This window comes from Leptodactylus fuscus, chromosome 5 (assembly GCF_031893055.1).
Source record: "Leptodactylus fuscus isolate aLepFus1 chromosome 5, aLepFus1.hap2, whole genome shotgun sequence".
In the NCBI taxonomy this organism is placed as follows: domain Eukaryota; kingdom Metazoa; phylum Chordata; class Amphibia; order Anura; family Leptodactylidae; genus Leptodactylus; species Leptodactylus fuscus.
The window spans coordinates 186202615-186216413 of record NC_134269.1 but is presented as its reverse complement, the minus strand read 5'-3'; the positions used below and the strand labels follow the sequence as shown (position 1 = coordinate 186216413).

At 42.8% G+C, this 13799-nt stretch overlaps 1 protein-coding gene across 4 annotated transcripts in view; it reads right to left on the bottom strand.

Moving 5' to 3' along the window:
- ANKS1B (ankyrin repeat and sterile alpha motif domain containing 1B) overlaps positions 1-13799 on the bottom strand; it is a 115139-nt gene extending 101340 nt beyond the window's left edge. For all 4 annotated transcript variants that reach the window (XM_075274912.1, XM_075274914.1, XM_075274913.1 and 1 more), the window contains exon 1: positions 13327-13799. The gene's annotated coding sequence lies outside the window, so the exon portion shown is untranslated. The remainder of the gene's footprint in view (positions 1-13326) is intronic.

The following is a 13799-nucleotide window of genomic DNA, read 5'->3' as shown; positions in this document are numbered from 1 at the left end:
TCAGTCTTCTGATTCACAGGCCATGTGACATCACTTTCACCAGTCGTTTGACCAGTTGGTAGCTCAGTCCTACTCAAGTGAATAGGGCTGAGCTGCAATACTAGGCGCAACCACTATACAATGTATGGCGTTGTGCTTAGGAAGGAGTGAAAAGGTCTCAGCGCTCACCCAAACAAGCTGAGCATTGGGGGTTCCAGTCGTCAGACTCCAAAAATGTGATAAATGGGCCACTGTGGATCCTCTGGGGCAGGGTCTCTGGGTGCTGTATATTATGCACTTGGTTAGCAGACACTAATTTGTATCAACACTAACAGGGTTTATATTTTAGGAATGGCTGATTCCGATATCCAAAACACCAAAATGCTCAAGGTGACAGGGTTGATCAGATGAGATATCTTATAGGGCTTTATAGGCCTGATAAAAGGACTCCATTAAAATAACTACTCAAGCCTTGCAGCACTGGAGTCCTGGGTTCGTATCTGACTAAGGGCAACATCTGCAGAGTTTGTATGTTCTCCCCGTGTTTGCGTGGGTTTCTGTGGGTACTCTGGTTTTCCCCACACCCCAAAGACATACTGATTAGGAATATAGATTGTTAGCCTTACAGTGGCGTAACTACCAGGGTAGCAGCTGCCACAGGGCCCGGGACATTAGGGGCCCGGCGACAGCCGCTACTGCTGCAGGTTTTTTTCTCCAGCCAGGAATGGGCCCTGTTTACTTACTGATCCTGGCAGGGGCCGGTAATTGACGCCACAGGCCCCACAATCACTATTACTATACTCAGGCGTCTTTTCAGAGTATAATGATCGGAGGCCCAGGAGAGGTAAGGGAACATAAAAAACAGTGTTACTTACCTCTTCGCACTCCACTCCATACAGACATCGGGCCTAGTTGTGTGACGTCCCTGCGTCCTGGGTCATGTGACGTCCTGACGTCATTGAAGATAGCCAACACTGCTTAGGATTGCAGCGGCGCCAAGGATAGGTAATTGACAGTGTTTTTTTATGTTTGTATTCCCCTCAGTCTCCGATTATTATACTCTGGGGCCTGAAAAGACCCCAGAGTATAATAATTGTTCATAGGTGTTCATTATGGGGCATAATACTGTGTGCAGGGGCCACAATGGAGCATAATAGTATGTGCAGAGGCCACTATGTGGCATAATACTGTGTGCAGGGTCCACTATGGGGCATAATATTGTGTACTGGGGCCACTATGGGGCATAATACTGTGTGCGGTCGAGGTCTTTGGCGTCAGTGTTGGTTGGGGGGGAGGCATGTCAAAAGTTCGCTATTGGGCCCCTGCCATTCCTAGTTACGCCACTGGAGCCTTATATGGGACTGTGAATGCCAATCTCTATAAAGTGCTGTGGAATATGAAGCACTATATAAATAAGCAAAATAACTAACTGAATACTATATGCATATTAAAAAAATAAATATAAATACATAGCTAGAAATAGATATAAAACATCAAAATGCATTGAAGGAGCAGGTACACTTAAAACCTACTAAATAACATACTGTACACTTTGTGTAGTGCACCAAATAAAATATATCCAGGGGTAAATGAAATGGAAATTGACAGCACCGCTGAAGTGCAATTCAAGTGCGGAGTGTGGAAATGGCGTTATGGTGCTTAAACAAAAGAGGTCATTTGGAGGTGATAGAGACGGTTAACTCCATTCTCATGTCACACATAAAATGCTGCACGTCTGGAGCGGCAGACAGCTACAAAGACAGGCACTGACATTGGACGGACCCGGCTTGTTTACTATGTATGGGTCAATCAACACAGACATCATAGAAACACTAACCATAGAATGCTGCGTAAAAGTAAATGAACCTGTCGTAAGTGTAAAACTGGGACCGAGGCAAGCAATGATGCTGGCGAATATACAATTGCAATGAAACAATTTAATTACTCCATGCCTGTTAGTCGCTGACTATGAGCGATCGACTACTATGTATTCAGGGAGATGAATAACATCAACGGCGACTTAATCCCCCCAAATAAGAGAAAAATCACCGGCATCAGCAGCCTGCTCGCTACTATTTGCTCTGCTATTGTTAAGCTGCTCTTGTTGGTTGTGTCAATGGGGAAAACACTCATTTCAAGGTCATTTTCTACCAATGTCATGATAGGATCACAGGATCAGGAATAAACTTCCTATTCGCCGCCACAGATTTGATGCTTTGCTCTGAGCATCTATGACCTGTTACCAAGGGCACTTGTGACCCATCGTCTACACAGGGAGGGGGAAAGATGCTGTAAGCAAAGCTAATATCCATGAGAATTCAGCCTGGAAACTAGTGACAGTGCGTGATTTATTTTATACCTCGTGCCTCATTAACATGTGAACTTAACTAGGGGAGCGTTCATACGTGGCAGATTTTGATGCAGAAATTTCTGCAATTGAAAATCGACCCCATTCATCTAATCGTCCCCATTCAATAGGGTTGTTTTGGAGGCCGTCACATGGATTTCTGCAGACTCCATTAAGATGAATGGAAGTGATTTGTAGTCAGAGAAATTTCTGCAATAATATCTGCCACGTGTGAATGCACCCCTAGTTGTGCTTACACTTTAATGAGACACGAGGCATAAAATGAATCATATGCTGTCACTGGTTACTAGGTTGTGTTTTCATGGATATTTGCTGCAGTCAAGTAAAGAGAGAGTGATGGGGAGGAGTAAGCGGTGGTTCTGGAGTGGCAGGGGAATATATGGGTGAGTAATGCTTCATATTTGCTCAGCCCAGGAATCCCATTAAAGGGAACCTGCCAGGCTATTTGGGACCACTAAATCACCAGTATGCTATTAAGTAGCTGGGGTTAAGGGTCCCAAACCACGGTATCACACTGTAACTCATTGCCACTATCCTTAGCAAAAAATTTGTGGTTCCCGATGTCTGCAGAGGTGCATGCGCATTGCATGCAGTGAAGCTGTGGTCAGTGCACCTCCACTTTGATTTCAGTGAAGCCGCAGTGTACTGACCTCAGTGTCACCACACACTATGTGCATGCGCCAGAATCTCTCAGAGAACTCATCTCAGCAGACACTAGGAAACTTCAAGTTTTGGATCCTAAGGATGCAAACAACGGTCTGATAGACCTCTTTACACCTTGTAGGAAGTTTCTTTAAGGCTAACGCCCCACGTTGCGGAAACGCAGCTTTTTTGTTCCATATTTTGTTGCGTTTGTTTGAGCCAAAGCCAAGAGTGGCTACAAATGGAATCTGACTTACCCGTATTTTTCGGACTATAAGACGCACCGGACCATAAGACGCACTAAGGTTTTAGAGGAGGAAAATAGGGAAAAAAAAAAAATTTAAGGAAAAAAAATTGGTGAAATATTTAATAACCTAATAATATAATATTTCACCAATGTAAATAGAACCGGGGGCTTTCGGACACAGGGATACCAAATGTGTATGTGTTTCACAGTAATGTTTTTGTTTTATATGTATTGTAGGGCTATGGGGGTGATTTGAACATATCTATCTAATCTATCCTATCTATCTATCTATCTGTCTGTCTGTCTGTCTGTCTGTCTGTCTATCTGTCTGTCTATCTATCTATTCTATCTAATCTCATCCATGGATGGAAAGAGACACCCTGCAGTGAAGCTATGTAAGAAGAGAAAAAGGGGCGGGCCAGACGGGTGAAGGAGGTGTGGTTTTCTAAGCAAACTTGAAAACACACCTCTTTCACCTGTCTGGCTCGTCCCTCCTTCACTGTCTCTCAGATGTCGCTTCTGCAATGAAGCCACACAGGCAGGGAAATAGGGGCGGGCCAGACGGGTGAAGGAGGCGTGGTTTCAAGTTTGCCGAGAAAACCACGCCTCCTCCTCCCGTTTGGCCCGCCCCTCCTTCCCTGTCTGTGTGGTTTCATTGCCGGAGCCAGATCTGAGAGGCAATGAAGGAGGGGCGGGCCAGACGGGAGAAGGAGGCGTGGTTTTCTCGGCAAGCTTGAAACCACGCTTCCTTCACCTGTCTGGCCCGCCCCTACTTCCCTGCCTCTCAGATCTCGCTCCTGCAAACACGCGACACAGACAGGGAAGGAGGGGCAGAGCAGGCAGGCACCGTGCTGCTCTTCTTTTCATTCGCACAGACGGGACACAGACGCTGCGCACGCTGCATTCGGACTATAAGACGCACACACATTTTCCTCCCATATTGGGAGGAAAAAAAGTGCGTCTTATAGTCCGAAAAATACGGTATATAGAAAGTTCTTATACTTCTAACTTCTGCTCAGTGTAGTCCTGGCTTCAGCTCAAAAAACCGTAACAAAATCTGCTACAAAAAAAAACTGCGTTTCCGCAACGTAGGGCCTCAGCCTAAAGGAACAATCCAAGAAGAACAGGTACGATATGGACCTCATATATCAAAACTAGCTGAAGCCCCACATTGTGGAAACACAGCTTTTTTATGTGTTGCAGATTTTGCTGCGGTTGTTGAGCCAAAGCCAAGAATGTCTACAAATGGAATTGGAAAACTATAGTATAGATATAGATATACTAGATATAGTATAGTATAGATATATATATATATAGATATAGTATAGATATAGATTATACTGTACTATATATACTATTTTATATTTCTACCTTTTGCTGAATCCACTGCTGGCTTTGGCTCAAAAAACAGCCACGAAATCTGCAACAAAAGCCTCAGCCTTAGGACTTTCTCACAGGAATGATTTTTCTGTCCCTGAAAAAAATGGACAGCACTTGCCGCCATTATAGTGAATGAGCCACTCAAACGTCCTTTTTTTCCACAGACAGTAGTGCGGGAGACATGCACTATTTTTTTCTCCTTTCTCTACTTGTCTCGGCCATGCAAATCTACAGGGGATATTTATGAAGACTGACATATTGTACACCAGTCTTCATATTCCCAGCAGAAAGGCCACCTCATTCATGAAGTAGTTCCTCCGCTGGGTCGTGCGCCTATGCTGGAATCTATACCAGCACTATAAACCAATTGTCAGTGAGTATTTGCGCCAGTAAATTGGCGTAAATGACATGAAATGTAGCGCACCTCCAACACTTTTCATGAAAGTGGCCGTGGAGACGCAAAATTTTTTAAACCAGACGCAACCGATGTTTAAAAGTTGTAAACTCGAGATTTGTGCCTTTTATAAGTCAGAAACAAGGATATTGTCCACGTACTGTCCGTGTTTCTTGCAGGTACATCTGTTGTTTTTTTTTATGAACGCAAAAAAACCCCAAAACGGATGGCAAATAAGTTGGACACAGATCAAAAAGGAAATACACTAGGAGGTGCAATGTAAGGGTCCATTCACACGGAGTAACGTGCCGCGCGACCTGGCACGTATACGGCGTGTGAGATTTTGAGTGCTGTAAAAGCTCCCATTGATTTCAATGGGAGCCTGGATAGTATGCGCTGTGTTATTTTGCGGCCGCAAATTAACGCGGCGCATACGATCCAGGCTCCCATTGAAATCAATGGGAGCTTTTACAGCACTCAAAATCTCACACGCCGTATACGTGCCAGGTCACGCGGCACGTTACTCCATGTGAATGGACCCTAATAGTAAGACTGTCCTTGTTGCCTATAGAGACCAATCAGAGCTCAGCTTTCATTTGCTAACTTGCTCTGGCAAAATGAAAGCTGAGCACTGATTGGTTGCTATAGGCAACAAAGTCAGTCTTAAGGCTTGACAGTTTTGATAAATGAGGCCTATATAGTGTTGTGCCTATTGCAGGGCCTGAGGGAACCATACATGACAAAGATTCAAAGAGCACTAAAGATAGATCTCCTATGCCGCCCCCTCAGGTCTCGCACTAAAGTATAACACAGTGGGCCTCATTTATCAAAGCTGTCTAAAAGAAGGCCCGTTATGTTGACCATAGCAACCAGTGAAAGTGACTGGTTGCTATGGGCAATAAAACAGACCGTCATGTTTTTTTCCCCACATTGTTTTTCACAGAATCCTCTGTGGCCTTTCTGTGTCAATTATACCAATAGGGAAACCGCCAGCATTTCCGTAGGTATAATTCACATGCTGCGATTTCTAGAACCATGATGGTTTTTGAGATAACAGTATGCCCTCTGCTTGTATTTTTCCGCTATGTGTAGATGGAATTTCCTAGAATTCAAAACACTTTAAAGCAACTATAAAAGTTTTTATGTAACATTTCTGCCACAGGCCGACCGCGGCATTAACCTCACGTGGGGCCCCAGACTTAATAAGATTTGTCGAATTTTTGGAAGCAGACAAATCCTCTTCAGGTTTTTTTTTTTTTCTTATGGTAGAGTTGGAAGGGACCTCAAGGGCCATCGGGTCCAACCCCCTGCGAGTGCAGGTTTTCCTAAATCATCCCAGCTATATGTTTATCCAGATTCCGCTTGAAGATTTCCATTGATGGAGCGCCCACCACCTCCCGTGGCAGCCTATTCCACTCTCTCACTACCCTCACTGTCAGAAAGTTTTTCCTAATGTCTAATCTGTATCTCTTTCCCTTTAGTTTCATCCCATTGCTTCTTGTACTTCCTTGTGCTAATGAGAATAGGGTAGATCCCTCTGCACTGTGACTACCTTTCAGATATTTGTAGACTGCTATTAAATCTCCGCTCAGCCTTCTCCACGTTGTGGAAACGCAGCTTGTTTTGTTACAGATTTTTTTGTGGTTTTCTGAGCCAAAGCCAAGAATGTCTACAAAAGTAAGGGCTCGTTCACATCTGCGCCCGGTCTCCGTTCATGCAGGTTTCCGTTTCCTGCACAAAACAGAGCAGGAGGCGGAAACCTGCAGGACTCTTTCATACCCATTCATTTGAATAGGTTTGAAAGATGTCCGGCCGTGAGCGCTGGTGAGCGTTTTATGCTTTTTTTTTTAAATCGGACCCAGAGTTGGACATGCAGTACTCTGTGTCCGGTTTTAAAAAACCGGTTTCGCAGCGGAGCGCATAAAACGCTAACCGGTGCTCACGGCTGGACCCAGTCTGACAGCTTTCCGTCTTCTGCATGCAAAGCTGAGAACGGACTCCGGGCGCTAGTGTGAACCTAGCGTAAAGGGAACTTAGCGTAAAGGGAAATATAGGTTAATAAATAATAAAAGTTCTTATACTTCTACCTTCTGCTCAATCTTCTGGTTTTGGCTCAAAAAAAACCCAACAAAATCTGCAACAACCTGCAACATGGGGCTTTAGTCTTAAAAGCTAAAAAAAAAAAAAAAATCTTTGGGTTTTACACAAGCTATTGGATGAGGTTTTAATAATTGGTCGCAAATTTTTCTTTATATGTTTTTGCGTGGATCATTCTAAAGAGAAACCATGAGGAATTTCTCGAATAAAGGTTTCGATGAGGTCTCCCACTGATTTTGAAAGCTCGGTGTGGAATTTGCGCCAACATGTCATTTCTTAATTTCCTTGCCACTCATTCTAAAAACTACAGAAGTAAAAAAAAATAGTGCCTATTGAACAGACGCTGTGGTTTTCTGTTTGAAAACACTGTGTGTGAATATCCTTCAGGTATCAATTTTTCTTGGAGTTTTCCTTTAAGAGTTTGAGGCTGGATTCACGCAAGGTTTTTTTTTTTGTTTTTTTTTACAGTAAAAATGCTTTTAAAAAGGTTCTGGTCATGTTACAGGTTATATAATAAGAAAATATGAGCATCCTTACACACAAGGTGTTTTTTCTTGTTCTTTTTTATTTCTGAGAGCTTTTTGCTGCAGCTTGCTGTGGGCATGACATTTTTTCAGACGACGTACTATTGATTTCATTATAGGAAAAATGGTATAAAAACGCACAGCAATGCAGGTATTTTTATGGCTTTTTTTTTTTTTCAAGAAAAATATGCAGTGAAAAAACTGTGTGACAGTAGCCTAAAGAACTGCCACATAAAGCATGTAAGGCCTCATAAGGCCAGGCATGACGTAGCGTAAACGCCGTGATTTTGCTACAGTGGAAACGCCGCAGCAAAAAACACAGGGTTTTACAGTCCCTGCATAGTGGATGGGATTCTAGCTAATCCCATCCAAACATTGCAGAAAACAATCTGCAATGGAATTGCGGCGGTTTGGAAAAAAAACGGGTTTTTGCAAATCGCAGCATGTCATTTATACCTAAGGAAACGCTGGCGGTTTCTGTATAGGTATAATAGAAGCAGAAATCTGCAGAGGAAAACTGCGGACTTTCTGTGAAATGTGATGTATTTCCACCACGGTTTTTCCCGCAGAGCTTTTTGGCTGTGACTCGCTGAAGTGGATTTTGCTACAGATTTGCTGCAAAGTCTACAGCAGATTTTTTTTTCTACTGCAACATCCTGTGTGAACTGTATTGTAGCTTTCAAGAGAACCAACAATAGAAAGCATTGTCTGCTTTAACTCCAGAGAGAGCGCCACATTTGTCCATGGGGGTTATCCCCTTTCAAGTGAATAGAGTTGAGATCTACTACCCCTCACAGCCTGTAGTCAAGAGTGGCATTATTTATATATATTTTTCTAAGGGCTTATTCACACATTAGTCAATAGGTCAATAATTTGCATCAGTGTTTGCAATCCAAAAACAGGAGTGGAGACAAGAAACAGATAACGTACAATGGAAACATTTGCACCTGTTCTATGTTTTTCATCTGCCCTGGGTTTTGGATTAGAAACATTGATGCAAAACACAAATGTGTAAATATGGCCGGTAGTGAGCTTGGGTCCGGAGCACATGTTGCGAAAATGCGCTTTGGCTGCAACAGAAACACAGCAGCAAAAAAACCGCTGCATTTTACATGACCTGAATAGAGGATGGGACTCTGACTGATCCCATCGACACATTGCAGAAAAAAGCTGCAGCCGAAATGCTGCGGTTTTAAAAAACTTCAGCATGTCCATTATACGTAAGGAAACGCTTAGGTATAATAGAGGCAAAAAGTCTGCAGAGGAACACTGCGAAAAAAACTCAATGTGTTTCTGCAGCATTTTTTGGCTGTGGCCCACTACATGGGACCCTGCGAAAAGAAAAACCGTGTAAATGCATCACCTTTTTTCGCATTATTTTTCATTGCATTTTTTCAGTGTTTTTCTCTCCTTATTAAATCTATAGGGAAAATGTTAGCGTTTCTGCAGATATAATTGACACGGTGTGAATTTCAAAAACGCAGCTTTTCTGCAGTGGGTTTTTTTCTTGCAATGTGTGGATGCAATCTGTGGATGGGACTAGCCTAACTTTCATTCAATAAGTTGATACTGTAAAACGCATTTCCCTGGGGAAAAATGCTTTCGAAAAGCTATGTTTTCAAAAACACAGAAAGTCCATTTTACCTGCGGAAAAGCTTGCGTCTTCTCTATAGATTCAATAAGGGAAGAAAAAACGCACAGAAAAACAAAGCAAAAATTCTGTGGAAAAGTGTTTTTGAGCTGGGATTTTGACCAGGGATTTTCTGGTCCCAAATCGATTTTTCATATTGAGGACTCAGTCTGTGATCTGTAGCGGTACAAGACCCGGACTCTGGGTGTCGGAAGCTGCCAGTGGACTGGCAGTGCATTCAGCACTGCTTCTATTCAAATAATAGGAATGGTGCTGCAACTCCCTGCAACCACCACTATGTAATGGACGGGCTGCTGCGTTGCTGCTAATACTTCTATGGGAACAGTGCTGTATGCATTAACAGTACACTAGCAGGCTCTACTGCTGCAACAGTTGATCTGTGCAGGGTCTGGGTGTAGGACCCCGATAGATCACATACTGATGAACTATCCTGTGGATAGGTGATCAGTATGAAAAGACGACTTGAGCCCGGAAAACCCTTTTAGGCTAAGGTCCCACACAGCAGGCCGCAGTGAAAAAGCACTGCAGGAAAAAACACAGGCAAAGCCTCTGCAGACTTTCTGCTTCTATTCTATAGGAAAATCACCAGGGTTTCCGTAAATATAATTGGCATGGTGAGATTTCCAAAACCTCAACGGTTTTGTAAATCTTAGGATTTCCGCAGCGCAAATTTTTCTGCAATGTATGGATGGGATTCACTAGAATCCACTTTGTATTGACTGTAAAATGCTATAGTTTTGTCACAAGGGGCCTTAAAGGGAGTCTATCATTTGAAAAACCACATTTTGAAGAAATGGTGGAGAGAATCAAAGGCGTAAAGGTAGGAGTAGAATGGTCTTTTTAAAGGCTAGTCCGACATGCCTTTAGTTGAAAATAAGTTTTTCAAATGATACACTCCCTTTAAGGCCAATTCTACACACTTTTGTCTGCCACTTGCATGGCACTGTCAAAGATTGCCCTGCAACTCCTTCACTAATCTAAGGAAATGGAGTCACCTTTTAACCCCAAGAATGCTACAACTGTGTGCTTAAAAAAAATTGAGATCTCTGGATTTTCTATTTACGATTAAAAAGTTGTGTTTTCAATAATAAAAAAGCAATAGAAAAGCAATAATGAATATCATATATACATTGAAGTTATTAAATATTAAGTAAAAGTCATGGTCACAGCATCCTCAGGGTAGCAATGTGATTCCATTCACTTACATTAGTGACGGAGTCGTAGCACCACCCAAATGTGTGGCATAGCCCCAACCCAATACAACATTTCTATCTGATTTCTCTGGGTTTATGGGGAACCCTTCATTTTTTACCATCATGCCATCTACACAAAACCCAACTCCTATGATTTGTAAGAGTATTATGAGATCTTCTGCCTCAAAGTCGTTCCCATAATATGGCAGTGGGTGACAGTGTCATAGTCGATCCTGAGCCCATTGAGCGTGACCTCATGCTGCTTATAGATTGTAAGCTTGTCAGCAGGTCCCTCAGTCCCATTGTGTGAAGTGATTATTTCTTAGTAATGTATTTTTTGTCTGTATTTGAACCCTACAAATTGTACAGCGCTGCGGAATATGTTGGCGCTATATAAATAAAATGTAGTATTATTATTATTATATTAGGCTAAACATGTATGAAAACCCACATTAGAGACCAAAGTCTCAGCCTCAACTTTCTGCTGCAGAATCCAGTAGGTTTTTCAGGTGAAGAACTGCCTTAATATCCAACAAATTCCTCTGTGTGAAAAAAGCCCTAAGGTACCATGCACACAACCATAATTTTGGTAATAACCAATAGCATACAGACCTATTAATTTCTATGCCCCATTCACATGGCGATTTTTTTTTTTTTACAGATCTGTGTTGCAAAACCTGGACCACCTCTTATTCCCATCCATTGGTAGGGTCCGGGGAAAACAACTGGATGACAGATGAGGGTCCTAAAAGGAGATCTCCCCTTTATTGTCTCAGAAGTCCCTACGACTTGATATGACTTTTCTCCCCTTTTAATGATATCTGGTATATAGGAAATAGCAAAACTGCCACATATCATACATACAGTGATGTGCAAAAGATTTAGGCATGCTGGATTCTGCAAAGTAAGAAATACGAAGAGAAATACGAAATGTAAATCCCACCAATATTTGGTGTGACTTTTGTCTTCCATCAATTCTTCTCAGTACTTGTAGACAGTTTTTGAAGGAGCTCGGCAGGGAGTTTGATCCCGCCATCTTGGAGAGCTAAGCACAGATCTTCTGTGGATGTAGGCTTGCTCCAATCCCTCTGTCTCTTCATGTAATCCCAGACAGACTGGATGATGATGAGATCGGGACTCTCTGGGGTTCACATTATCACTTCCAGGACTCCGCCAAACGGCAAAAGACACACCAATTATTAATGGGAGTTATATTGTTATTTTCTTCTATTTCTAAAAGCATTCATACTCACCACTACCACCACCACCTGCCTAAAACTTTTGCATGGCACTGTCTATGTAATTTATATAAGATATATATTAGTCATATCATATTTGCAAACTTTCGATTGGTTGAGCTTCATGTCATACAATGGGATGACTCATGAGAAAATAATCTTTTGTATATAAGGAAAGTAACAGCAATGAATTGGAGGCATCTTGGTGCGTATAGTTCAGAGGGGTATACTTTGGGTAATAGGTGATAAATGGTAGACTGTTGGGGGTATGACCACTGGGACATCCATAAATGTCACTATGAAGAACCCTACCCCCCCCCCCCTCCTCCTCACCACCACCCCAGTTGCAAGATCATGGCTAAGGGACAACTGAACAGAGCTGTGGTCAAGCATGTCTTGGTCTTAGAAGATGGGAACAGGGACCCCCATTCTAGTGATCAGTCATTCACCAATTGATTTAGCATCTATCACCTATTGAGTGCAGGGGTAATAAATGTTTCTGGCTAGAATATCCCTTTAACAGTTGACGTGTAATTGTCAACTCTGAAATTCCAGCACTGAAGTCCTCGGGCTTAACCACACCTGGGACAATGTCTCCAAGAAGTTTATATGCTTTCCTTGCATTGTCTTGGATTCCTCCTTGTTCCTCTCATACCCAATAAACATACAGATAAAGCAAGTGGCTCCTTGGTCCTCTGAAATTGTCCCTAATGAGTGTTTACTGTGTATGAAATAGGAAAACTAGATGTGTGAACATGCACCAATGCCAAGGATCCTCATCTGTGTATAGTCCTATGGAATATGTTGGCGCTATATAATGAAGATCACAGGTGTAGTGCTGTCGTATACTAAACAGGTAGTTTGCCAACTTGGATCAAAGTTAGAAGTGCAACATCTGGGTCATACACCCCTCACTGTGCCACGTGAACTTTCCAAAGTGCTACATGAGAAGGTGATGAGACCATTACTAATATCCAGATGGTGCAGACATCATCACAAACCCATTATCATTCCACTGTCTAATGAAGATATCTCGCCCCGCTCTGATCTATCTAATGCTCGCTGCGTCTTCTAATACATAGAAAGCCAATTTAATGGGTTTTACGATGTCCGCTTCCAAATAATTGACTATTCTTCATGTGCATTTTGGTTCCATCTTGCTCTATCAGGCCTGAGTCCTAATGAATTTGTGATATTCTCATTATCAAGCCCCAAAACCAAAGCACCGTCCAAATGCCATTGGAACGCATTACGAGATAATCATATTATATAGCAATAGACTGGGGGAGGGGATACATGCCATATGTATAGGAAGATTTTAAATATAGACATAGGGCCTTGCCGTTAAGGCCATTCACTATAGATGATGTATTGTTATGTAGTAGCTATACGTGCATATATGCTTATTTAACCCCTTCCCTCCCAGCCTCACATTATATTCTGCATGCCTCCTGCCTGCTGGGCAGATCCAGATGTATCACAGATCATCATGTATCTTCGCTGAGATCCCATATCCCCCCCCACCACCACCACCCCCAAAGTTGCACAAGTCGTGTACAGATATGCAACCCACAGACCCATTCCACATTGCAGATTGTTACAGTGTTACTTACCACCCCCAAGAGAATGAAGAAATCCAATAGATCACAGAGGATCTTCAGCCAAAGCAACAGGGCAGGATCCAAATATTTACAAGGTATCAGTCATGTATCTAGAAATATCAAAAACACAACTAGAAAAAAAGGCTAGAAGATGTCAGCTGAGTCAGTGCAGGGCTGGAGCAGGATGCATAGAGGGCGAGCGGCTCGGAGCACACGGGCACACGTGAGCTGGCCTGATCCAGATCCTCATCCCCTTCTCATACAATAAGGTTACTGAATGATCTCACATGCAGGAGAAAAAAAACGCATCTATTGCATTCTCCCCAGCGCCGTATATGGCAGAGGCTCGTCACACAGCCAGGCTGCTCGGATGGAGTGTCTCTGCCTGCTCTGTTTCTATGGATATAGGCTGTCAATCACAGCAGTGCGCTCAGGCTCCACACAATACGGTAATGGCTGACTGGTAGAGGGGATGCAGGGATGGA